The following is a 27,078-nucleotide window of genomic DNA, read 5'->3' as shown; positions in this document are numbered from 1 at the left end:
ATGGACCTGATCCCAAACTTTTCCATGGAAACCTGGGTTCTCCTGGGAATCAGCCTGGTGCTCCTCTGTCTGTGAGTAACTGTCCCAGTTCCTCTCCTCTTCAAACCTCCCATTTCTGTGAATAGGGGGTTTAGTGATATAATTTGATTTGGGGGATGAACTTCTGATTGAGTCTCAGTTTGGACATAGATTAATCAGCCAGAGTTCTGTAGAGGCAGATTACAAACAATTGGACACCTTCTGAAAAGTGATGCACCTTCTGCAAACTTTCAGAATTCTGGGGGTAAAGAGGGGTCTTCACAAGTTTCTGTGCCATTGTTTATCTTTTGTGTTCTATGTGCAGTATAAGAGATGTGCAGAAGGCTTGTATCCCGTGGAACAGGTGGTTCCTGCTCCTTCTCCCCACGTCCCAGCACCATTTGTAAAATGTACCAAGTGCACCTCAGGTGCTACCACAGCTCAGACTCAGTTCTTCCCTCTGTTCTGTTTTCCTTCCCTGGAATAGCTCTCTCTCCAAAAACTCAAATCCTTCACCCTGTAATATGCAACTACTGCTGAATGATGAAATTATTGAGCAAAGACCTGGGAGAAATTTTGAACTTTTATTCCTTAAGTTAGCATCAGTGTAGAGTTTTGTTTCTTCCTTGATTTGAAATCTAATTGGAGGTTCAAGAGACAAAAGTTAACAAGCCAATTTTGTATTTTAAACATTTTCCCATGATATTCCAGTACAGGAGCATGAATAAAATGATCTAGTAGAAGAATTCCTTTAAATAGTGGGATTCCTGGTCTGGGATTGTGGCTCAGTGGTAGAGAGCTTGTCTGGCATGTGCAAGGCACTGAGTTTAATCCTCAGCACCACATAAAAATAGATAAATAAAATAAATGTATTGTGACCGCCTACAACTAAAAAATATTTAAAAAATAGTGGGATTCCTGGCTTCATGGAGCAGGTGAAAAAAGCAGTTATTTCTGACTGAGGGTAGAAGACATTGCCCCAAGGAGACCTTTGACTTCTATCTTAAATCCACTTTTATAAGAGTAGGCATTCATAATGAGGTGAAAATAGAAAATATAAACCTGGTTGTAACAGTTGAAGGAAAGGGTAATATTCAGGCTTTTGTTGCATCTATTTTCCCTCCAGTGGCATTTTAAAATTAATGGAAATGTTTTAATTTCATTCTGTTCAATAGTACAATTTCTTTAAGGTAAGTTCCTCACATTCCTTCTGAAGGTCAAAATAGGACCCTTGGATTCTGTATTTGTGAAAACCAACCTGTTTAAAAATGACCTCACCTTTTTTGAACAATTGAAGGAATATTAATCTAATACATACATCCATGACATAGATTGCACATGTCTTTAAATGTACCTGCCCAGCAGGTTATTCTTACTCAACAGTTTCCCATATGCCAGTGTTCTTAATCTCTTACAGCAGATGAGTAAGGGGGAATGTGAACCAGGGATGCAATAAAAGGCATCCAGATAGGTGTTATGAAAAAGTGGGAGATTATTCCTCTCTGCCCAGGGAAGAAGGCCCAGAGTGGGGACAGCCCCCACTGGAGGCCACTAGAGGGGCCAACATGATGGTATCAAGTCAGCTTCCTAAACTGACACCAGTGAATGAGGTGACCTGGAAGAAATCTAGTCTGAATTTTTCAGGAATTTTCAAGATCATGTTTGTGGACTTATATCAGATATTCAGTGTAGCATTGGGAGCCTAATGATGAAATTAGCTGTTTTGAGGTTATTATTATGATTTTGGGTTTCTCTCAGGGAATGTGAGAGAGGAGATGATGAGCAGATGTAATTAGGGCCATTGGAGTTTTTCTTGTTATTTATGGCCTACATGTTACCTGCCTGGCTTCACTGTTCCCATTCTTGAATCAGTGACTCATGAGCCACTATATACCCACAGTCCCAATCCCTTGACCTGGATTTCTCTTCCACTTTGTAGATATGGGATCTATTCACATGGATATTTTAAGAAGCTAGGAATTCCTGGGCCAACACCTCTGCCCTTTTTGGGAAATCTTCATAATTATCGCCGGGTGAGTATCATTTGAGCTCTCTGTTTTGCCTCTTATGGTTGCAAACATCTGCTTAGTTACTTCAGTAGAAATTCAGCTCCATGAGAACTGTGTGAGGGCCCCATCCAAAGCACAGTCAGGTTTACCCTGAGGCTCTGTTTACAACTCCTCCTGGCCTCAGGTTCACTTCTGTTGATGAGCTCAGGACTCTGGCACATCCACACTGTAAGCTGTGGAATTTATGTTCAGCAGACTGTGAGCATTCTCACATTGTTTTCATTTTTCTCAGTGCAGATTCTAGGAAGACACACTTAAATCTCTGGGATGTTTTATTTGCACAGTTAAAATATTACAAATGAAACTTAGCATGAGGAAGATTGATTGCTTAGTTTCTATGATGAAAACTCAGAGCCAGTGTCTACCTATCTGTGTCCTATGTGCAGAGAGGTAGCATCTCCTCTTTTCCTAAGTTGAGCTACAACACAGGAAGGAAGTCCACTTTTTATTTTCTCACTATCTTGCTTACTTACTCAACAATATGATTGTGATAACATAAATCTCCTAGGGTAGAAGAGGTTGCTGGTGTCTTTAACTCCCTAATTCTATCAGAATTCTAGAGAAAACATGAGATAAATTAAAATGGTACTGGATTAGGAGACAAAAGATGGCCCTGGGAAACACTCATTTTCCCTCAGCCTGGGTTTCCTCATGTGCCCATGGAGGTGATAATTTAGAAGGGTCCCAGTATTTCTGAGACAACACAAGCAGAAGAAGAAGTACTGCAGAAGAGAAAGATGTCATATTCATAGACAAGTATTGGATAAGTATGTGTAATACTTAGTGAAAATTCAAGTGACTTTACATATTTCATTTCAAATATTGCATATTTTCTCTTTTCTCCTCAGAAGAATCTGAGTAAGAGCTTCTCTCTAACCACCTGTTAGGAACATCAAGCCTGATTTCATGGGATTTGGGTCATTTGATGTGATGTCAGTATATTTACAACAATAATGGAATTTCATATTGTTCTTTTTACTAGGGTTTTTTAAAATTTTGATGCAGAATGTTATAAAAAGTATGGAAAAACATGGGGTTGAGTATTCTGGAAATTTCTCTTTAGTAGACTTGTTATGATGTGGTGCCCCAACGCGTGAGGACAACCTCAGTCCAGAGCTTTTGGGATGAAACCCTCTGTGCTGCAAAGTCCTTGGAGGCTTGTCCTGCCAAGGGTCCTGCATTTCACCAGGAGTCTGGGTCTATAGTCCGACTTAGGTTGAGAATGTTGCATGTTTTGGCTTTTCTCCTGCTTTTGATGACCCAGATCTCCTAGCCTTAGTTTATGTCCAATGTGTAGTTATTCCAATCTTCCCCATTTTTGTTTGTTTTTGAGTCCTTTAATTGAATGATATGTATTATTTGAGAACTTTTTTTTATCATGAGCTTATAAGTCTATGGCATCATCTTTTTCCTCCATTGACTTCCATTTAGTTTAAAAGCAAAATTTCTTATTTAAATTTCAGATTTAATGTATGCTTTTGAACAAAAGGCTGGGAGGTCCTGGGAAGCCATTTCTGTTCGGCTTTCTTCATTTCCTTTACTTTCTTTCTTCTTTTTTATTGTCATCATTATTGTTGCTCATTTGCCATTTTTAAGTTTTTAGCATTGACTTTTCAATGAAGTAGACCTAAGCATTTCTTTCTCTCCTTCATGCATTTACCTACATTACCCTTTATGCTATGAAGACTCCAGTGGTCTCTGTGGTCAGAATCCCCAACCAGAACTTCATGTTGCTATGTATTGTAGGACTAGGCAGGTGGAATAGGTAACATCAGGATTAAAGTCTGGATTTTTGCTGTAGAATCTGGGCTGTTAGATTTAACCAGCCCTATTTTCCTAACACAGCCTATATGATGGTCGACAGCCTGTGTTGGTTATTACGGAGCCAAGCATTATCAAAACAGTTCTCATCAAAGAATGTTATTCTGCCTTCACTAACAGGCGGGTAAGCATTCACTTTTCAACATTTTAACATTTATTTAGTTATTTTTAAGTTTTTATTTATTCTTTTCAGTTATACATGACACTAGAATGTATTTTGACATATTATACATACATAAAGTACAACTTCCCAAGCCTGTGTTTGGACATAATGTGGAGTTTCACTAGTTGTGTATTCATATATGAAGATAGGAAAGTTATGTCTAATTCTTTCTAAAGTCTTTCCTATTACTATCCCCTCACCCTTCCTTTTGTTTCCCTTTGTCTAATCCAAAGTAACATTTATTTATTAAGTCAATTTTTATCCTGAGATATTTATAAGTTCAGAGGGCATTCCTTGCCAAAAAATTACCAGGGAGTTGCATGTATAAATTATTCCGTTTTACCCAATGATAATTTCTTACATGACTATAAATTTATTAAGTTCCTATTTCTATAGTAACAGGAAATTGATACAATATAAGCTTTTTATATTCATTTTTCCTATTTTGTGTGCCTATATGAATGAATGTGCAGCTCTGTGCAAATGTATCACATGCCTACATTTGTGTAGATTTAGATTGTGTTTTTAAAGTGTTTTCACAAATTCTTCATTAACCTTAGAAATGTGACTGATTTCTTGTGTGTTGACCACATTGGACAAAGATTGCACATATAAATAGGGAAAATCCTATCTGTATGCCTTTTATTTATTTGTTTTTCTTTTCCTCTGACATCAGCTGGGAGTTCCAGTATGAGGTTGAATAAGAGCCAGGAGAGTCAACATTTCTTTTGAAGGATATAGACTTTAATCTTCCAAAGATTACCCCAATTTTAGATGAGGCTGCTGTATGTGTGGATTCCCATACAATCCCTGTCTTCACTTTTTAAAAACTTTGGGGGATGGGTTTAGGTCTGTTGGTAGAGTGCTTGCCTCACAGGCACAAAGTCTGGGGTTCAAAACTCAGCATCACAAAAAATTTTAAAAAAAACTTTGATTAGTGCATGATAATTGTGCATGATAATAGGATTTGCTGCTATGTTCAATACATACATATATTCCACACTGCTCGAATCCAGCCTCTATTTACTTCCCAACATGTCCAAATCACTAATCTACACTCAGATGAACGTTTTTACTTGTTTTTCTGTATAATGACTGAACAGACATTGTAGAATTATTCCTCATGCTTGGGAGAAAGCATTCAGTTTGCCACCAGTAAGTATATTGTTAGCAGAAAATGGATTTTTATAGAATCTCTTTGTCAAGTTGAAGAAGCTTCCCTCTGTTCCTAATCTCCTAAATTTTCACAGTGAATGAATTGCTTAGCACCTCACCATTACTTACGTACTCAAGTTTATCAACGAGTAAGTAACACCATTGCCGAGGCTGGCCTTGAACTTGTGATCATCCTGTCTCGGACTCCTGAGCTGTTGGGATTACAGGCATGTACCACTGTATGCCTGGCTGGAAGCATACATTTTAATACAAAAATATATTTTAGATGATGGAATTAAATTTCAAGGGTTTTGCTTTGGTGGGCTAGCACCCAGGTGAAAAACAGAATTATCTTCCTTTCCCCCTCTGCCCTTGTAGAAAATATTGGAAGAACTTCCATTAATAACTTGTGTTTTTTTTCTGTATTACACTTATATTCCAAATACTTTAAGTTTCAAATATTATTATTTTAAAAATTATTGTATCTAAGCACCCCTTTATCAAGATCTTATGCTGTAAATGAATGTAAAGACAAAACTGGTCTTAGGTAACATACAGTTGACCAAGAACATCTGGTATCTGTCACTAACCCATTTCTGCTCTGCATAGCCTGGGGGTTGTATTAGGTCTTCTTAGGTCTTCTTCCTGTCTATTCTCCTGGAAAAAGCTTCCAACCAAGGGAAATTTTCATCTAAACAAGGGTTGGAATATAAAGTCTAATGTGGTGTTAGGTACCTGGGTGTCTCTTCCAAACTCTCAGGAGGTTAGGCACTTGGAATAAATACTATTGAGTGTCTGACTAGCTACCTAGTAGGCAGTCACTAAACATTTTTTTTAAATAAATAATGCTTGTTTAACAAACTTTTGCAACTGTGGAGACCTCCACATTTATGTAGACAAAATCTCTTTTCCTTTGGACTCTAGAATTTTGGTCCAGTGGGATTTATGAAAAAAGCCATCTCCTTGTCTGAGGATGAAGAGTGGAAGAGAATAAGAACACTGCTGTCTCCAACCTTCACCAGTGGAAAACTCAAGGAGGTAATAAAATTAGAGGCTTTTCATTGGAAACTGAAAGAATTAATCTGGGCATGGGTAGAAAGTGAGATAGATAATAGTCCCTTTCCAAGAGATAGTCCTCTGAATTTGAAATTCCTAAAAGCATTCTCTTGTCTTTTTGTTTTAGAAGAGATATAGTGAGATTCATTATAAATGTCTCATACTTCTTCATTCCGGGAAAGCCATAGCCTTGGGGACTGAGTCTCCTCACTGAACTATGGGTGATCTTGTGTTTTGTGCATAGATGTTCCCCATCATTAACCAGTATAGAGATGTGTTGGTGAAAAACATGAGATTGGAATCAGAGAAGGGCAAGTTTATCAACTTGAAAGAGTAAGTAGCAGGGCAGCTCTGGCATTCTGAGCTCCACCAGGAGCCCCATCCAACTCCCTGCCACAGAACTGAATTCTAAATGTTGAGCTAGTGAAATGAGCAGACAAAGCAAGAGTTTGGAGTCAGAACTCCAACTGTTCATCCAAAAAGGAGGTGCTCCCAGGAGGAGACAAGGAAGCTGGGGGAGAAAGGATCTCTCCTGTATCCACCAAGGTTTGTTTGGCTTCTATTTGTGACTTTGGATATACTAGAAGATAAAGTACTGTCAAGGTCAAGATCACCTTTTGTGAGTCCTTTAGTTATTCCACCCTGTCCTGCTGAAGCTCAGTTTGTATACAACTGTCATCATCCACATTCTATTTGTGCTACTGTAGTGTGTCTGATTATGGATCTGATTCCTGTGTGGGTGAGCTTCTTGAGTGCAGAGGTGAGTCTAAGTCACTTCACTGTCTCCATCACTCCTGGCATGAGGGCAGTACCTCATTTGCAACTCATAAAGGCCTCATAGTCAGTGTGAAGGGATCATGGACTCATCTGATAGTTCAGCAGATAACTGAGTGTGTGGCTCTCTGCTTGTCTTGCCTGGGTATGTGAACTTCCTCCTACTTCTTGCTGCATGTATATAGTAGAAGGATTGGGAAGAGGCACTGGTTTTAACTTTCCATGTCTTTCTCTATTCAGCATCTTGGGGGCCTGCAGCATGGATGTGATCACTGCTACTTCATTTGGAGTGAACATCGATTCCCTGAACAACCCACAAGATCCCTTTGTGGAGAAAGTCAAGAAGCTCTTAAAATTTGATTTCTTTGACCCTTTGCTTCTCTCAATAAGTATGTGGACTACCATGTTATTTGTTCCCTTTCTCTATTTAAATAAAATAATTATTGATACATAATTAACATACATTTTAATTACCTCACTTAATTTATACAATTCAATGGTTTTCAGTACAAAGATATACTCAGCTATCACTAGTGACCATTTATCAACTCAGAAGCAGGCTAACATTTCGTTATCAACTCTCTATTCCCCAAGCCTAAGCAATCATGGGTCTATTTTTTGACTCTATAGATTTGCTGATAGTGTGAATTTTCTATTAATGAATCCCACAATATGTGGCTTTGCATGTCTGACTTCTTCCATTTATGATTGTATTTTCAAATTCTTTCATCCTGAAGCATGTGTGAGTTCTTAATTTCTTTTTTTATTGGTTGTTCAAAACATTACAAAGCTCCTGACATATCATGTTTCATACATTAGATTCAAGTTGGTTATGAACTCCATTTTTACCCCAAATACAGATTGCAGAATCACATCTGTTACACATCCACCCTTTTACATAATGCCCTATTAGTAACTGTTGTATTCTGCTACCTTTCCTATCCTCCACTATCCCCCCTCCCCTCCCCTCCCATCTTCTCTCTCTACCCCATCTACTGTATTTCATTTCTCTCCTTTTTTATTTTCTCGTTCCCCTCACAACCTCTTATGTGTAATTTTGTATAACATTGAGGGTCTCCCTCCATTACCATGCAATTTCCCTTTTCTCTCCCTTTCCCTCCCACCTAGTGTATCTGTTTAATGTTCATCTTTTCTTCCTGCTCTTCCTCCCTGCTCTGTTCTTAGTTGTTCTCATTATATCAAAGAAGACATTTGGTATTTGTTTTTTAGGGATTGGCTAGCTTCACTAAGCATAATCTGCTCTAGTGCCATCCATTTCCCTGCGAATTCCATGATTTTGTCATTTTTTAGTGCTGAGTAATATTCCATGGTGTATAAATGCCACATTTTTTTTTATCCATTCATCTATTGAAGGGCATCTGGGTTGGTTCCACAGTCTAGCAATTGTGAATTGTGCTGCTATGAACATCCATGTGGCAGTATCCCTGTAGCATGCTCTTTTAAGGTCTTCAGGGAATAGTCTGAGAAGGGCAATAGCTGGGTCAAATGGTGGTTCCATTCCCAGCTTTCCCAGGAATCTCCATACTGCTTTCCAAATTGGCCACACCAGTTTGCAGTCCCACCAGCAATGTACAAGAGAACGCTTTTCCCCACATCCTCGCCAGCACTTGTTGTTGTTTGACTTCATAATGGCTGCCAATCTTACTGGAGTGAGATGGTATCTTAGGGTGGTTTTGATTTGCATTTCTCTGACTGCTAGAAAAGGTGAGCATTTTTTCATGTACTTGTTGATTGATTGTATGTCCTCCTCTGAGAAGTGTCTGTTCAGGTCTTTGGCCCATTTGTTGATTGGGTTATTTGTTTTCTTATTGTTTAATTTTTTGAGTTCTTTGTATACTCTGGATATTAGGGCTCTATCTGAAGTGTGAGGAGTAAAGATTTGTTCCCAGGATGTAGGCTCCCTATTTACCTCTCTTATTGTTTCTCTTGCTGAGAAAAAACTTTTCAGTTTAAGTAAGTCCCATTTATTGATTCTTGTTATTAAATCTTGTGCTATGGGTGTCCTATTAAGGAATTTGGAAACCGACCCCACAATATGTAGATTGGAGCCAACTTTTTCTTCTATCAGACGCAGAGTCTCTGATTTGATATCTAGCTCCTTGATCCACTTTGTGTTAATTTTTGTGCATGGCGAGAGGAGGGGATTCAGTTTCATTTTGTTGCAAATGGATTTCCAGTTTTCCCAGCACCATTTGTTGAAGATGCTATCCTTCCTCCATTGCATGCTTTTAGCCCCTTTATCAAATATAAGATAGTTGTAGCTTTGTGGATTAGTCTCTGTGTCCTCTATTCTGTACCATTGGTCCACCCGCCTGTTTTGGTACCAGTACCATGCTGTCTTTGTTACTATTGCTCTGTAATATAGTTTGAAATCTGGTATCACTATACCGCCTGATTCACGCTTCCTGCTCAGTATTTCTTTTGCTATTCTGGGTCTTTTATTTTTCCATATGAATTTCATGATTGCTTTATCTATTTCTACAAGAAATGCCGTTGGGATTTTGATTGGGATTGCATTAAACCTATAGAGAACTTTTGGTAATATCGCCATTTTGATGATGTTAGTTCTGCCTATCCATGAACAGTTTATATTTTTACATCTTCTAAGATCTTCTTCTACTTCTCTTTTTAGGGTTTTGTAGTTTTCTTTTTATAAATCTTTCACCTCTTCTGTTAGGTTGATTCCCAAGTATTTTTTTTTGAGGATATTGTGAATGGAGTGTTTTTCCTCATTTTCAATTCAGAAGTTTTGTCGCTGATATGCAGAAATGCCTTTGATTTATGCGTGTTGATTTTATATCCTGCCACTTTGCTGAATTCATTTATTAGTTCTAGTAGTTTTTTTGTAGACACTTTTGGGTCTTCTAGGTATAGAATCACGTCATCCACAAATAGTGATAATTTAAGTTCTTCTTTTCCTATTTTTATGCCTTTAGTTTCTTTCATCTATCTAATTGCTCTGGCCAGTGTTTCGAGAACTATATTGAATAGAAGTGGTGATAGAGGGCATCCCTGTCTTGTTCCAGATTTTAGGGGGAATGCCTTCAATTTTTCTCCATTGAGAATGATGCTAGCCTGAGGTTTGGCATAAATAGCTTTTACAATGTCGAGGTAAATTCCTGTTATCCCTAGTTTTTCTAGTGTTTTGAACATAAAGGGATGCTGTACTTTGTCGAGTGCTTTTTCTGCGTCTTTTGAGATGATCATATGGTTCTTATCTTTAAGTCTATTGATGTGGTGAATAACATTTATTGATTTCTGTATATTGAACCATCCTTACATCCCAGGGATGAATCTTACTTGATCATGGTGTACAATTTTTTTGATGTGCCTCTGTATCCAATTTGCCAGAATTTTATTGAGGATTTTTGCATCTAGGTTCATCAGAGATATTGGTCTGTAGTTTTCTTTCTTTGAGGTGTGTTTGTCTGGTTTCAGAATCAGGGTGATGTTGGCCTCATAGAATGAATTTGGAAGAGCTCCCTCTTTTTCTATTTCTTGAAATAACTTGAAAAGTATTGGTATTAATTCTTCTTTAAAGGTTTTTGTAAAACTCCGTGTATACCCATCCGGTCCTGGGCTTTTCTTGGTTGGAAGTCTTTTGATTGCTTCTTCTATTTCATCTATTGATATTGGTCTGTTTAAGTTGTGGGTATCCTCTTGACTCAGTCTGGGCAAATCATATGACTTAAGGAATTTATCGATGTCTTCACTATCTTCTATTTTATTGGAATATACGTTTTCAAAATAATTTCTAATTGTCTTTTGTATTTCTGTAGCGTCTGTTGTAACATTGCCTTTTTCATCCTGTATGTTAGTAATTTGAGTTCTCTCTCTTCTTCTCTTCATTAGCATGGCTAGGGGTCTGTTGATCTTATTTATTTTTTCAAAGAACCAACTTTTAGTTTTGTTAATTTTTTCAATAGTTTCTTTTGTTTCAATTTCGTTGATTTCCGCTCTGATTTTAATTATTTCTTGCCTTCTGCTACATTTGCTGTTGTTTTGCTCTTCCTTTTCTAGGTCTTTGAGATGAAGTGTGAGCTCATTTATTTGTTGGTTTTTCCTTTTTTTGAGGAATAACCTCCAGGTGATGAATTTCCCTCTTAAAACTGCTTTCATTGTGTCCCATAGATTCTGATATGTTGTGTCTGTATTTTCATTTATCTCTAAGAATTTTTTGATTTCCTCCTTTATGTCTTCTGTAACCCAGTGATCATTCAGTAACATATTGTTCATTTTACATGTGATGTGGGATTTTTCCTTCCTTCTTTTATCATTGATTTCCATTTTCATTCCATTATGATCAGATAAAAATGCACGGTATTATCTCCACCCCTGTATATTTACTGAGGGATGCCCTATGGCATAATATATGGTCTATTTTTGAGAAGGATCCATGTGCTATTGAGAAAAAAGTATAGCCACTTGATGTTGGATGATATATTCTATATATGTCAGTTAAGTCTAGGTTGTTGATTGTGATATTGAGTTCTATAGTTTCTTTATTCAACTTTTGTTTGGAAGATCTGTCCAATGGTGAGAGAGGTGTGTTGAAGTCACCCATAATTATTGTGTTGTGGTCTATTTGATTCTTGAACTTGAGGAGAATTTCTTTTATGAATGTTGCAGCACCATTATTTGGTGCATAAATATTGATAATTGTTATGTCTTGTTGGTGAATGGTTCCTTTTAACCTTCCTTTAATGGTTTCTTTTAACCTTCCTTATTCCTTTTGATTAATTTAGTCTTGAAGTCAATTTTATTCGATATGAGGATGGCCACTCCTGCCTGCTTACGAGGACCGTGTGTGTGGTATATTTTTTCCCAACCTTTCACCTTCAGCCTGTGTATGTCTTTTCCAATCAGATGTGTCTCCTGGAGGCAGCATATTGTTGGATTTGTTTTTTTTAATCCATGTTACCAGCCTATGTCGCTTTATTGGAGAGTTTAAGTCATTAACATTTAGAGTTACTATTGATATATGGTTTGTACTTCCAGCTATGTTTGATTATTTATCTCCTTTTAGTTTATTTCTCCAAGATTAGCTTTCCCCCCGCCCTTTGGCTTTATAGAGGCACTTCCCACTGATGGTTTTGGTCATTGTTTTTCATTTCTTCCTCATGTAATGTTTTGCTCAAGATGCTTTGCAATGCTGGTTTTCTGGCTACAAATTCTTTTAGCTTTTGTTTATCATGAAAGATTTTTATTTCGTTGTCATACCTGAAGCTTAATTTTGCTGGATACAGAATTCTTGATGGCATCCATTGTCTTTCAGTGTTTGAAATACGTTGTTCCAGGATCTTCTCGCTTTCAGCGTCTGTGATGAAAAATCCGTTGTTAACCTTATTGGTTTACCCCTAAATGTAATCTGCCTCTTTTCTCTTGTAGCTTTTGATATTTTCTCTTTGTTCTGTATATTGGATATCTTCATAACAATGTGTCTTGGCATTGGTCTACTGTGATTTTGTGTGCTCGGTGTCCTGTATGCATCTACAACTTGTATATCTGTTTCCTTTTTTATTTCTGGAAAGTTTTCTGTAATTATTTCATTCAGCAGGTTACTCATTCCCTTGGTATGAATCTCTGTGCCTTGTGTGTGTGTGTGTGTGTGTGTGTGTGTGTTTTGGTGTTAAGTTTTTTGATTCTTTATATATCCTGGAGATTAGTGCTCTATATGATGTGCATGTTGTAAAAATTTGCTCCCATTCATTAGGCTCTCTGTTTACCTTATTGGTTGTTTCTTTTGTTGATAATAAGCTTTTCAGTTTGAATCCATTCCATTTATTGTTTCTTGATTTTATTTTTTATACTTTAGGAGTCTTGTTAAGGAAGTCGGAGTCTAATGTGACATAATGAAAGTTTGAGCCTAGTTTTTCTTCTATTACGTGCAAGGTCCCTGGCCTAATTCCTTGGTTCTTGATTCACTGTGAGTTAAGTTTTGTGCATGGTGAGAGATAGAGACTTAATTTCATTTTGCTACATATGGATTTCCAGTTTTCCCAGAATCATTTGTTATAGAGGCTTTTTTTTCCCCAGTGAATGTTTTTGGCACCTTTGTCTAGTATGAGATAACTATATTTGTGTAGGTTTGTCTCTGTATCTTCTGTTCTGTCCCATTGGTCTATGAGTCTGTTTTGGTGCCAATATGGATTTCCAGTTTTGCCAGCACCATTTGTTGAATAGGCTCTTTTCTCCAGTGAATGTTTTTGACACCTTTGTCTAGTATGATATATTCATATTCATGTGGGTTTGTCTCTGTGTCCTCTATCCTGTACCATTAGTCTACAAGTCTATTTTGATGCAGATACAATGCAGTTTTTGTTACTATAGCTCTGTAGTATAGTTTAAGGTCTGATATAGTGATAATACTTCCTGCTTTCTTTCTTGCTAAGGATTGCTAGCTATTCTGGGTCTCTTATTTTTTCCAAATACATTTTATGATTGCCTTTTTTATTTCTATGAAGAATGTCACTAGGATTTTAATAGGGATTACATTAAATCTGCATAACATTTTTGGTAGTATGGATTTTCCAGAATTTAATTGAGACTTTTTGCATCTATGTTCATTAAAGATGTTGGTCTGAAATTTTCTTTTGTTGATGTGTCTTTGGCTGGTTTAGGGATCAGGGTGATACTGGCTTCATAGAATGAGTTTGGAAGTGTTCCTTCTTTTGCTTTTTCGTGGAATAATTTGAGGAGTATTGGTATTAGGTCTTCTTTGAAGGTCTTGTGAGAATCTGACTGGTCTGGGCTCTTCTTTGTATGTAGGCTTTAGATGGTGTCTTCTATTTCCTTGCTTTGAAATTTATCTGTTTAACTTGTGTATATTACCTTGATTCAGTTTGGGTAGATTATGACTGCAGAAATTTGTCATTGTCTTTGATATTTTCTATTTAATTGAAGTATAAATTTTCAAAATAGTTTCTAATTATCTTCTGTATTTTAGATATGTCCATCATGATACTTCCTTTATTATTACAGATTTTAGTAATTTAACTTTTCTCTCTCTTTAATTGTGTGGATAAGGCTTTATGAATTTTATTTATTTTTTCAAAGAACCAACTTTTTGATTTGTCAATTTTTTCAATTGTTTCTTTTGTTTCAGTTTCATTGATTTCAGCTCTGATTTTAATTATTTCCTGTCTTCTACTACTTTTGGTGTTGATTTTTCTTTTTTGGGGGGGCTTTGAAATGCAATGTTAAGTCCTTTATTTATTGACTTTTTCTTCTTTTAAGGAATGAATTACATGCAATGAACTTTCCTCTTAGAAGTGCCTTCATAGTGTCCCAGAGATTTTAATATGTTTTATTAGTGTTCTCATTTACCTCTAAGAATTTTTTAAACTCCTCTCTGATGTTTTCTGCTATCCCTTGCTCATTCAGTAGCATATTATTTAGTCTCCAGGTGTTGGAGTAGCTTCTATTTTTCATTTTATCATTAATTTCTAATTTCATTCCATTATAATCTGATGGCATACAGGATAGTATCTCTATTTGAATTTGCTAAGAATTGTTTTGTGGCATATTATATGGTCTATTTTAGAGAAGGATCTGTGTGCTGCCGAGAAGAAAGTCTCTTCACTCATTGATGGATGAAATATTCTCTATGTTAAGTCTAAGTTATTGATTATATTATTGAGTTCTATAGTTTCTTTGTTTGGAAGATCTCTCCAGTGGTGAATGAGGTGTGTTAAAGTCACCCAGTATTATTGTGTTGTGTTTCATTTTACTCTTGAAATTGAGAAGAGTTTGATGAATGTAGATGGCCTTTACATTTGGCCTTTTCATGTTATCCCATAATTCATTTTGGGGGGAATAAGTATTTATAATTATAATTTCTTGTTGATGAACGGTTTTCTTAAGCATGAAATGTCCTTCTTTATTCCTTTTGATTAACTTTGGCTTGAAGTATACTTTATTTGATATGAGGATGGAAACCTGTGCTTGTTCACACAGTCCATGTGAGTGCTATATTTATTCCCAATCTTTCACCTTCAGTTTGTGGATATCTTTTCCTATAAGTCTCTTGAAGGTAGCATATTGTTGGTTTTTTAAAAAATCCAATCTTCCAGTCTATATCTTTTGATTGATGAGTTTAGGCCATTAACATTCAGGGTTATTATTGAAACATGGTTCATATTTCCAGTCATTCTGCTTTATTTTTGGTTTTTAACTTGACTTGGTTTCTCCTTTGATTGGCTTTTCCTTTAGTGTATTTCTTCCCTTTGCTGATTTTCATTGTTGTTTTTTATTTTTTTCTTCATGGAATATTTTGCTAAGGATGTTCTGTAGTCCAGGCTTTCTAGTTGTAAATTCTTTTAATTTTTGTTTATCATGGAAGGTTTTTATTTTATCATGAAATCTAAAGCTTAATTTTGCTGGATGTAAGATTCTTGATTGGCATCCATTTTTTTTCAGAGTTTGGTATATATTGTTCCCGGACCCTCTAGCTTTGAAAGTCTGGGTTTAGAAATCTGAAGAGATCCTAATAGATTTCCTCTTATATGTAATCTGATTCCTTTCTATTGTGGCTTTTAAATTTCTTTCCTTATTCTGTATGTTAGGCATTTTCATTGTTATGTGCCTTGGTGTAGATCTGTTGTGATTTTGTACACTTGGTGTCCTGTAAGCCTTTTGTATTTGATTTTCCAATTCATTATTCAGGTTTGGAGAAATTACTGATATTATTTCATTTGTTCATTCCTTTGTTTTGGAACTCTATGCCTTCTTCTATCCCAATAATTCATACATTTGGCTTTTTCATAATTCAGAAATGTTCTGCTCATGGTTTCATACCATTTTCACTGTGTGGTCAACTTTACTTTCAAGATTATATATTTTTGTGTTCATTGTCTGAAGTCCTATCTTTAAGTGATCTAGTCTGTTTGTGATGATTTCTATTGAATTTTAATTTGGTTTATTCTTTCCTTCATTTCAAGGATTTCTTTTCCTTTTTTTTTTTGGTAGAATCTCTATCTCCTTATTGAAGTAACCTTTTGCTTCCTGTATTTGGCTATGTAGCTCTTTATTGAAATGACCTTTTGTTGCCTGTGTTTGCTTTCTTATATCATCCTTTAATTCACAGAACATTTTAATTACATACATCCTGAACTCCTTCTTGGACATCTCTTCTTCTGTGATGGCCATTGGTTCTAGTAATGTATCTTGGTTTGTTTGGGGCACTTTCTTCCCTTGTTTTTTCATGTTGTTTGTGTGTCTTTCCCTTTAGCAGTATAGATCCAAGGTATTACAGTTTTTTCCAATAGACTTATAGTGTCCCTGCAGAATTCCATGATCTCTCCTTTAAGGAGGAGATTAATATTAACTTATCCCAATGCAAACAATATGCAGGCTTTATTAAACCATATAGCTTCTATTGAGATGTTTACAGTTTTGTCACAATAGATAGAATTGGTGCATTTAATTATTATCAACAATGTAAACAGTAGGTTGCAAAAGGATCTACAGTTTATAATGGTGGACAAAGAGAGAACTTTAGGGGGTTAGGATGAGATGTTACGGAGGTAGGAGATGAGGATATAGAGTTATTAGATCTTAGTAAGCATAAAAAAGGAATCAAACTATGTTGGCTAGTAGCAGGAGAAAAGAGAGAAAGAGACTTTGGGAAGACAGATAAGTGGGAAGAAGAGAGAGAAAGGGGGGAGAGAGAAGAGAACAATAAATTATTTCATTTTTAATATTCTGTTGAGATTTTGCATCCATAATTATAAGATATATAATTTTTTAGGTCTCCTGTGTTATCTTTGTGTTAAGTCTTAGGATCAGGTTAACATGGGAATTTTAGGATCTTTTTACAAATGTTCACTGTATTCTATATTTAGAAAATACCAAATATTTCTATGAATGTTTGTAAAGTGGTAAAGAATTGGTATTAGTTCTTTTAATGTTTGGTAGAATTGTCCATGGAACATCTGGACCTGAACTTCACTTTGTAGAGAAGTTCTTAATTTCTAATTTAGTCTCATCACGTGATGTATGTCAATATATATTTTGTATTACTTTTTGTGTCAGTTTCTGTTGTTTGTGTCTTTTTAGGAATTTGTCCATTTCATTTATGTAATTTGTATAATTGTTGTGATAATCTGATTGTTACAACATCTTTATATTTCTTTCTATGTTTATAATGTCAGTATTTCCCCAGTTTTTATTTTGAATCCTACTAACTGTAGCCTTTCTATTTCTTGGTCAGTGTAGCTATTGTTTTGTGAATTTTTTTTTTCAAAGAATTGCATTTTTTAAATTAATTTCTTCTATTGATTTTATTTTTTATTTGATTAGTTTCCACTTTGGTCCTTAATATTTTCTTCATTCTGTTTCCTTTAAGTTTAATTTACTCTTCTTTTTTTCTGTGATTTATTGTGTAAAATTTGATCATTCATTTGTGATCTTTGTTTTTATTTAATAGATCAGAATTACCCTCTGCACAATGATGGCTTTTTATCCATTCCACAATATATATATTAGTTTGATATATTATGTATCCTTTTTTCCCTTTCAATACTTTATTTTATTTCACTTTATTTTCTTCTTTCAACCAGCGTTTATTTAGGTGTATATTGATCAATTTGCCTATACTTTGAGTTTCCCAATTTTCTTTCTAATAATGCCTTCTGGATTCCTCCTGTGGTGCTTGAAGAACACATGCTCTGTTGGTCCCATTCTGACTGCTCTTTCTTGAACAGCATGATTAACCGCAGCCTCAGACTGAAGCCTAGTTTTATCCAAAGACACTCTATTCCAGTACATGAAGGGGAAAGGGGTCAGGGTTTTCATCTTGCTTCTTTGGTCACTCCACAGAGAAAGAAGGGGGCACTGATCTCACTGTTATGATGGTGGCCCTATATATGGCATCCTCTTGCTCAGCCAGTGTCCTGGAGCCCAATCAGTGGTCCCAGCAGGAACAGTTCCTCTTTAGGAACCCTTGTGACTTCCACTTTTCTGATTGGTAGAAAAGATGTAATTGCTCTAGTTAAATTTTACATTTTTCACTGAAGTGTCCTTTGTTTTTTCTTTCCCTTGCAGTAATCTTTCCATTCCTTACTCCAATTTATGAGGCAATGAATATCTCTATGTTTCCAAAGATGTCACAATTTTTTTAAAGAAAGCTATAAACAGAATGAAAGAAAGTTGCCTTCAAGAGAAACAGCAGGTAAAATCTGGTGGTGGTTACAGAGGAAGTTCATTTTTGATAATTTATTTGCCTATGGGTATTTGACTTCCATACTTCTTTGTATATTTTTAAAAGGTAGATGAAGTACTCTTAGTTGAGAGTAATAGAGGGTTCCCATTTTGGGAGAATAAAGAATTTAGCATCTGGTAATTGAGATACAAGAATAAATCAGAGAGATAACTGAATTAGAGTAAGATGTATTCCATGCTTTTATAATTATGTCAAAATAGACTCTACTCTCATATAACTAAAAAGAACTAATATAAAAGACTTAAATAAATAAAATTATATATTCCAAATACTGAACAAATCGTGAACCAAAGAAAAAGCATTTACATTTAAATAATGGGAATGGAATTTAGTTTGTCAATTCATAAATATTGCTGATAGGAAAAAGTCCCAAATACTCTAAAAAGGAATCCTTGTACAATGTTGTCTAGAATGCAAATTAGGACAGCCTTTATGGAAAACTGTGTGGAAGACCCTCAGAAATCAAATATAGACCCACCGTATGATCCAACAATCTCACTACTGGGTATATAACCACAGGAAATGAAATCAGTATGTCAAAGAGACATCTGCACTCCCATGTTTATTGCAGCACTATGTTAAAATAGTTCTTATTAATTCAGCCAAAAAGATTTTGAAAACATCTACCATCAGGAAATGATAAATGCAGTTAAAGATGTGTTTAAACTGACATAAACATCAAACAGCATATATATATATATATATTTGATATATATCAAAGTAATCAGGTACCTTACTTAATGTTTTAATATGTATAGCTTAATGTTTTTATATATCAGTTGAAATGATTTTTTAAAATAGAGGAAAAGCATTTTATTATATCCCTTCTCTCAATAGATAAAATTTCAACATAAAATTATTTTTTCCTGGTGCTTTAATTTAATCATATTTTATATTGGCAAAGAGACATTGCATTTCCAAACCTCTCACTTTACAAACTCTCCACAGAAGGCATTCTCAGGGTAGCTGGCACTGTCTGGCCCTTGGAGCAGGCCTGGGGTTCTTTAGATGAAGGTTTTGTTTCATGTGTGCAGGCTAGGGAGCCAGGATGGGCCCTCCAGGTTTCAGGACAAAGTTCATAGCTTTAAGCATGGTGGGATCTTTTAAGAAGCTTGCCCAAAATATGATGACGAGTTCTAAAAATGTCAGGAGATTAATCTGTGGCATCTTTGGTGAAGAATTAAGGCAGTAAAACAAAATATTGCGGTCCAGCACTTCTCCCTGAGCAAACAAATGTAACAGGAGACAAAGCCAGCCACTCTCCGGCCAGGAGGCTGTGTTCAGAATCCATAGAAGCTCACAAGCAGGGAGAGCAAAGACCAGTAGCTGTTGGACACCATAGCCTGTTTTCACTCAGGGAAATGTCCTACTCTCCAAAGTTTGTAGATGGATACTTTTCTTCACTGATGGCTTAGGAAACTCCAGCTGGACTTCTGTACTTAAAGGTAAGTCATAGTCTCAGAAGGAAAGATAAGTTCTGTACTCTTAATTTTTTTCTGACTTCATAATTAACCTTCTATCTTTGAAATTACTCTGTTTCTAGCATTGGGTGGATTTTCTTCAGCTTATGATAAATTCTCAGAATTCCAAAGATGTGGAGTCTCATAAAGGTAAACAAGGTTGCTATCTCGTCTACTGATGGGGAAACTCAGAGGGAAGTGTATTCTGGAAATGTGCAGGAGATTCTCAAGGAAGAAGGGCATTTCTACGAAGTTGCAGAAAGGCCATGCTTGGATATTATATACAATAGCCTGAGGAACTTTCTAGAGAAACACATCTAGAACCATGTTCAAATGTTGAAGCTGATATAAACAAGAATTTCTTTCACTAGCATGGTATTTTTATTAAACTTATTTTCTTACTATTTTTATTTTGATGCTCAATTTCTCTCGTATTTGTCCACTTGAATCCCTTTCATGTAGGCTCCTGAGTCCTCTATTATTCTTGTCACCTTTTAATGATTGTTTTAAAAAGTAGCTTCTGTTTATTCAATTAGCAATATTGAGCTGAAAACATAGAGGTTCTCCATGTAGTCTTGAATATAATGCTTCCCTATTAATATCCACCACCAGCGAGTTATATTTATCATAGTTCAGGAACCTGTATTGACACACTTTTATCATTCAAAGTCTGCAGATTTCATTAGGGTTTGCTGTTGGTCTTTTACATTCTATGACATGTATCCACATTATAGTAACATACAGTGTATTATGTGCCCCTTTAATTTATTTTCCAAGTATTTTCTTGCTTTCTGCTCCGTTTCTCCTGACAGCTTTGTTTTTTTGTTTTTGTTTTTGCAATTAATGGAACTTAGAAATCCAAATCTGTGATCATCTTGTGGATTTTTGCTTTTAGATACTCTCAGCAGACAAGATTATTAACATGAAATACTTCTACATGGAGCAGAGGAAAGAAATATTTCTGTACCTACTCACATCCAGTGATAATAAACTATTTTTCTCTCTCTTTCAAATTTTTCCCCCTTATTTACTGTAATAGACAAATACTCCCATTGCAGTTCTAATTCATGGTACCCAATGCCTTGACAACCATCTGAAAAAATTCCTGAATGTTGAACAATTAATTCTAGATATGAGGACTGGGCTTATGCATTTTTTTAAAATATATTTTTATTTTTTAGTTGTAGGTGCACACAATAATTTTATTGTATTTTTATGTGGTGCTGAGGACCAAACCCAGTGCCTCTCATGTGCTAAGTGAGTGCTCTACCACTGAGCCACAACCCCAGCCCCAGTACACATATTTTTGTTCACATATACATATTATCTATCTATCTATCTATCTATCTATCCCTCCATCCATCGATCTATGCTGTATGTATCTACCCAGTTCTATTCAGCTTTCTATGATGAAGAAAACAATCTATATTTAACTTGTCAATAAAATAACGACTGAACACATGTGCTACTGAGCACTTGACATGTGGCTAGTGCCACTGAGGAAAAGAAGTGTATTGACTTTTAATTATTTAAAATTTAAACACCCACATGTGGCAGGTAGTTACGAATGCAAACATCCAAGCTATAAACCTTGACTTTTTGTTGGTGTGGGGGGAGAGGGTTACTAGAAATTGAACTCAGGGGCACTCAACCACTGAGCCACATTCCCAGCCCTACTTTGTATTTTATTTAGAGTCACGGTCTCACTGAGTTGAGTAGTGCCTCGCTGTTCTAAGGTTGGCTTTGAACTCATGATTCTCTTGCCTCAGCCTCCCACAGGGATTACAGTATGTGCAACTGCACCTGGCCCACACCTTGACTTTATAGTCCTATTTAATGGGGTTCATACTCACTGGGATAAAAGATTTGATAATTAAATATTCCCATGACATCATAATAGAAAATCATTATCAGTAACTCTGAACTCTATAGACCTTTCAAACACTTGTTTTGTGTTTTCTTTTTTATCTTGAATTGCATGTTTGGCACAGAGATCATGTTTTTTTTTTCAGGACCCAGGTATCTAAAAGTCCATATTGATCATACTGTGTATCTTAGATAGAAATGGTGTCTCTTGAAATTACCTATCTTTGCTGGTTCTGAGAATGGCACAGCTAGAAGCCAAGTCTAAGAGTGGTGTAGACCTCAGGAAAACTGGATTAAAATTAGTTTTCCTTTGGCTCCCCTATCTGATAGACATGAGAATGAAAACCACTCTGAGAATGACCCTGAATTGCTTTTCCATGGTCCTGTCTAGTTATCTGTGGGTTTTAATGGGATTTCTCTTCATCTAAACCCTGATGTTGTGATTTGTTGGATTTACCTAAATTTTGTTTCCTCTTCCATTAGCCCTGTCTGATCTGGAGCTTGTGGCCCAATCAATTATCTTCATTTTTGCTGGCTATGAGACCACTAGTAGTGCTCTTTCCTTCATTTTGTATGAACTGGCCACCCATCCTGATGCCCAGACCAAACTGCAGCAGGAGATTGATGCGGATTTGCCCAATAAGGTGAGAAGATGGTACCTGGAGAGGGAGGAGAGAGGCGGAGCCTCAACAAGACTCCCTCCTTTTCACTTCCTAGGAGGCTTTGACAAAAATATAGTCATTGATTCTTTTCACCAGCTCTATCTGGAAAGGATCTGAAGAGAAAAATGAAGAAGAAAACAGTATTTTGGGGAAAATGTTATTCCCAAAACTACAAGGAATTTTTAAGAGTGTAATTTCAATTGTATCCATTACCAGTTATCATGATGACACCTAGGAAGTGTAAGCATGTGTCACTCAAGTGTCCAGATCATTGTCTCTGCTGAACTGTGGCATGAGCTCCTGCCTGGCTGTCTGCTGAGTGAGCCTGGACTTGGTGGGCAGGCCGACTCTGCTCTGCTCCACACTCTAGTCATGTATTAGAGAGAAGCAGTCAGGGGATGAGTCAGGTTTTCTGGCTCCTGAGCCAAACTCTTTACTTCTGCCTTGTGTCCTCTCCAATGTCTCACCAGGCATTAGGCACATGTTGTGCCTGCTTTTCTGACACCTCTGCCTAAACAGGGAGTCTATTGCATATGAAGACACCTGGTCTCTGGGGCTGGCATGGCTGGTTTGGCAGTGAAGTGGGCACAAAGCCTCTTCTTCAGAGCTCACAGTGAAGCCCTGAAGAACTACCAGGAGACTGGTCCAGCAACAGAGCGTGGGGCTGAGAGTGGCTTCCTGTCCTTATAATGTTCTCTGAAACTAAAATTGTTTGACATGGTGCCATCCAATCTTAGACTTCTTTTGGCTGTGTTAGGGTGGAAGTTACCAATTTTTCCCAACATTTTTTACATGATGTAGTGTTATTTCTAAGATATATATATATATATATATATACACACACACACACACACACACACACTCAAAGTAGAATTATTCAAGAAAAATGGATGTATAATGGGTTATTTCCTCTTTTCTATGTTCTATTTCCTTGAAATAGACCTGTGACTTTTCTAGTGAAATGTTATATTGACTTTCACATATTTTGCCTGAGTGTAATTGTCATATTCTATTAGTTACTTTTCCTCACATGAGAAAAAGTAGTACATGATGCTGCTGAAGATATTACACACTGAATTTGGGATTGTCCCAAAGGTCTCTTATGCTCATAACTACTCTGTACTTTTCAATGGGCCATGGACGTGGTTGTCAAATGGACATGATTGTTATTACAGTGCTTAGTCAATTGTAAGAACTACTCTACTTCTCCATTCTGTTATTCTTGGGACCTCTTAACTTTTTAATAAAACTATGTAGATTGTGTTTAAAGTTAGTTCTAAACATGAATTTTCAAAAATCTCTTTTTTTCTCTTCAGGCAGCTGCTACCTATGATACCGTGTTGCAGATGGAGTACCTGGACATGGTGGTGAATGAAACTCTCAGGTTGTACCCAATTGCTGGCAGACTTGAGAGGGTCTGTAAGAAAGATGTTGAAATCAATGGAGTGCCCATTAGGAAGGGGACAGTGGTGATGATGTCAAGCTATGTTCTTCATCGAGACCCACAGCACTGGCCAGAGCCTGAGGAGTTCTGCCCTGAAAGGTACAGGGCCTCTGGGAAAGGGAATCGCCCTGGGCTAGGGTTGTCCAAGCATGTCCTTGTATTTCTTATCATAGATGACGTACAGGTAGCTATGTAATCATTTTTATATATGTCTTTTCATTTTAAGCAGTTTTCCTGTTATAAATATAACATTTTCTTGCAAAATGATATGAATTTGTGACAAGGAACAAAATAAATGCTATGTCCATTCACTATCCTAAATTCTTTTTTTTTTGATTTTTAATTGATTTTTTAAAAATAAATGACAACGGAATGCATTACAATTCTTATTACTCATATATAACACAATTTCTCATATCTCTGTTTGTATATAAATTATGTTGACACCAATTCGTGTCTTCATACATGAACTTTGGATAATGATGTCTATCATATTCCACCATCCTTGCTAACCCCCTGCCCTCTTCCTTTCCCTTCCACACCTCTGCCCTATTTAGAGTTCGTCTATTCCTCCCATGCTCCCCCTCCCTACCCCACTATGAGTCAGCCTCCTTATATCAGAGAAAACATTCAGCATTTGTTTTTTTTTGGAATTGGCGAACTTCACTTAGCATTATCTTCTCCAACACCATCCATTTACCTGCAAATCCCATGATTATATTCTCTTTTAATGCTAGTAAAATTCCATTGTGTATATATGCCACATATTTTAATCCATTCATCTACTGAAGGGCATCTAGGTTGGCTCCACAGTTTATCTATTGTGAATTGTGCTGCTATATACATTGATGTGGTTGTGTCCCTGTAGCATGCTGTTTTTAAGTCTTTTGGGTATAAACCGAGGAGAGGGATAGCTGGGTCAAATGGTGGTTCCATTCCCAGATTTCCAAGGAATCTCCATACTGCTTTCCATATTGGCTGCACCAATTTACAGTCCCGCCAGCAATGTATGAGTGTACTTTTTTCTCTATATCCTCACCAACACTTATTGTTGTCTTCATAATATCTGCCATTCTGAACTGCAGTGAGATAATATCTTAGAGTAGTTTTGATGTTCATTTCTCTAATTGCTAGAGACGATGAGCATTTTCTCATATATTTGTTGATTGATTGTATATCTTCTTCTGAGAAGTGTCTCTTCAGATTCTTGGCTCATTTATTGATTGGGTTATTTGTTTTTTTGGTGCTTTGCTTTTGAGTTCTTTATATACCCTAGAGATTGGTGTTCTATCTAATGTGTGAGGAATAAAAATTTACTCCCAAGCTGTAACCTCTTTATTCACCTCACAAATTGTTTCTTTAGCTGAGAAGAAACTTTTTAGTTTGTTAAATTCTTTAAATAATTATTAATGAATAATATGATCATGTTTTCATAAACATATTTCCATGCATATATAGATATTTTTGCAAAACTATATTGTATCATATTTTATTTGATTTTTGATAGTACTTGATAATATATATTCAACCTCTGCATGTATGATTTTTTGGGACGTACCAGGAATTGAACTCAGGGAGGATGACCACTGAGCCACATCCATAGCCCTATTTTGTATTTTATTAGAGACAGGGTCTCACTGAGTTACTTAGAGCCTCACTAAATTGCTAAAGCTGGCTTTGAACTTGGGATCCTACTGTCTCTGCATCCCAAGTCGCTGGGATTACAGGAGTGTGCCACTGTGCTCAGTCTGTATGTATGGTTTTTGGATCTATATTTTCAACTAACTAAATAAACTTTTTTTCTTGTCAGTTTTCCCTAAACAGTCTAATACAATAAGTATTTATATAGTATTTATATATTATTAGTTATTATAAGCAATCCAGAGGTGATTTAAAATATATTTCAGGATGTGCATAGGTTATACAAGTATTTCCCTATTATTTTTATAAGAGACTTGATCACCCACGATTTTGTTTATTCTGATGCTAAAACTAAATCTCCTCAGATATTGCACAATGACTCTGTATGTATGCATATGTGTGTGTGTGTGTGTGTGTCTGTGTTTTCAAATTTTATAGCATGTGCCATAACCTACATAACCACTATCTCATTTCATTTTATGTATTTATTGTTATACTGCTTATATTTTATGAGTGTTTTGTTTTCTTTTCTGTCTCAATTTACCATTATTTCCTTTGAAACATCATTTATCTCATCTTAAAAATACTGAAAGATCCTATAGGCTAAGGGAGAGAAAGGTGGAAAATCTTCTATAGGCTAAGGGGGAGAAAGTTGGAAAAACTCAATAACTTAACAATTCTCATAGCAAAACCACAGCTGGATTTCAATGACAAGCCCAGAAATCATCTTTTACATCATTGCTTGGGGGTGTCTAAGGCACAAACTGAAACAAGTAACTGTTGTGGTTTTAATGTTTTGTTGACTTGTCATCTATTGTGGAACCAGGTTCAGTAAGAAAAACAAGGACAGCATTGATCCGTACATATACATGCCCTTTGGAAATGGCCCTCGAAACTGCATTGGCATGAGGTTTGTTCTCATGAACATGAAAGTTGCTCTTGTCAAAGTAATGCAGAACTTCTCCTTCCAAACTTGTAAGGAAACATAGGTCAGTAAATTTTCATATAAATAATATTTATTTGAAGATGTTTTTCCAAACTGAGGAGCCTAGTCACAGAAAAACATATGCTCATTCATCATCTAATTCTTCTATAGTCCAGTGAGTCTCTTTTGCACCATCTTTGAGATTTTAGAGTTCTTTACTGTGGGGGGCTCTAAGTCCATGGCTTTATGAGGAACAAAGTGTAAAAAACATATGGACTCAATGCAGATTAGTGTGACGTGTGTATGTGTGGACTGTGAACTTGAGCACAGTGTAAATTCATCTCCAAGTCTCCTGTAGGGACCCTGTGCACAGTCGTGAGGGGTGGTGACCACAGGGTTCTGATGTTTGAGTGAAGCTCTCCTCACCAGATCTTAGAGAACCTCCCTGTCTCCGGCCTTCTACAGGATAAATGTTTATGAAATAATTTTTCAGATAAATGAATATTTTTACTATCCAATCATGACACATCTTAGAGAATAAGTAGGACAAATTCAAAGTACATGATACTAAAAGTAGTTTTATGTTTGTGGGACATCACTGGGCATAATGAATCTTCTCTACTTTGCTGCTTTGGTTTCTGGTGTTTCATTCATTGCTTCTCCATGTACTTGTCTATATGTTATAGATTCCCCCAAAATTAAGAGATCGAGGTCTTCTTCAACCTAAAAAGCCCATTATTCTGAAGGCTGTGTGCAGAGATGGGACAATAAGTGGAGCCTGA

General features: G+C 36.2%; 1 pseudogene; it reads left to right on the top strand.

Moving 5' to 3' along the window:
* Positions 1-27,078, top strand: LOC113193534 (cytochrome P450 3A9-like; annotated as a pseudogene).

The sequence above is a fragment of the Urocitellus parryii genome, chromosome 9 (assembly GCF_045843805.1).
Source record: "Urocitellus parryii isolate mUroPar1 chromosome 9, mUroPar1.hap1, whole genome shotgun sequence".
NCBI classification, from domain to species: Eukaryota; Metazoa; Chordata; class Mammalia; order Rodentia; family Sciuridae; genus Urocitellus; species Urocitellus parryii.
Note: the sequence above shows the minus strand (reverse complement) of the source record. Positions and strands in the feature narration are given on the sequence as shown.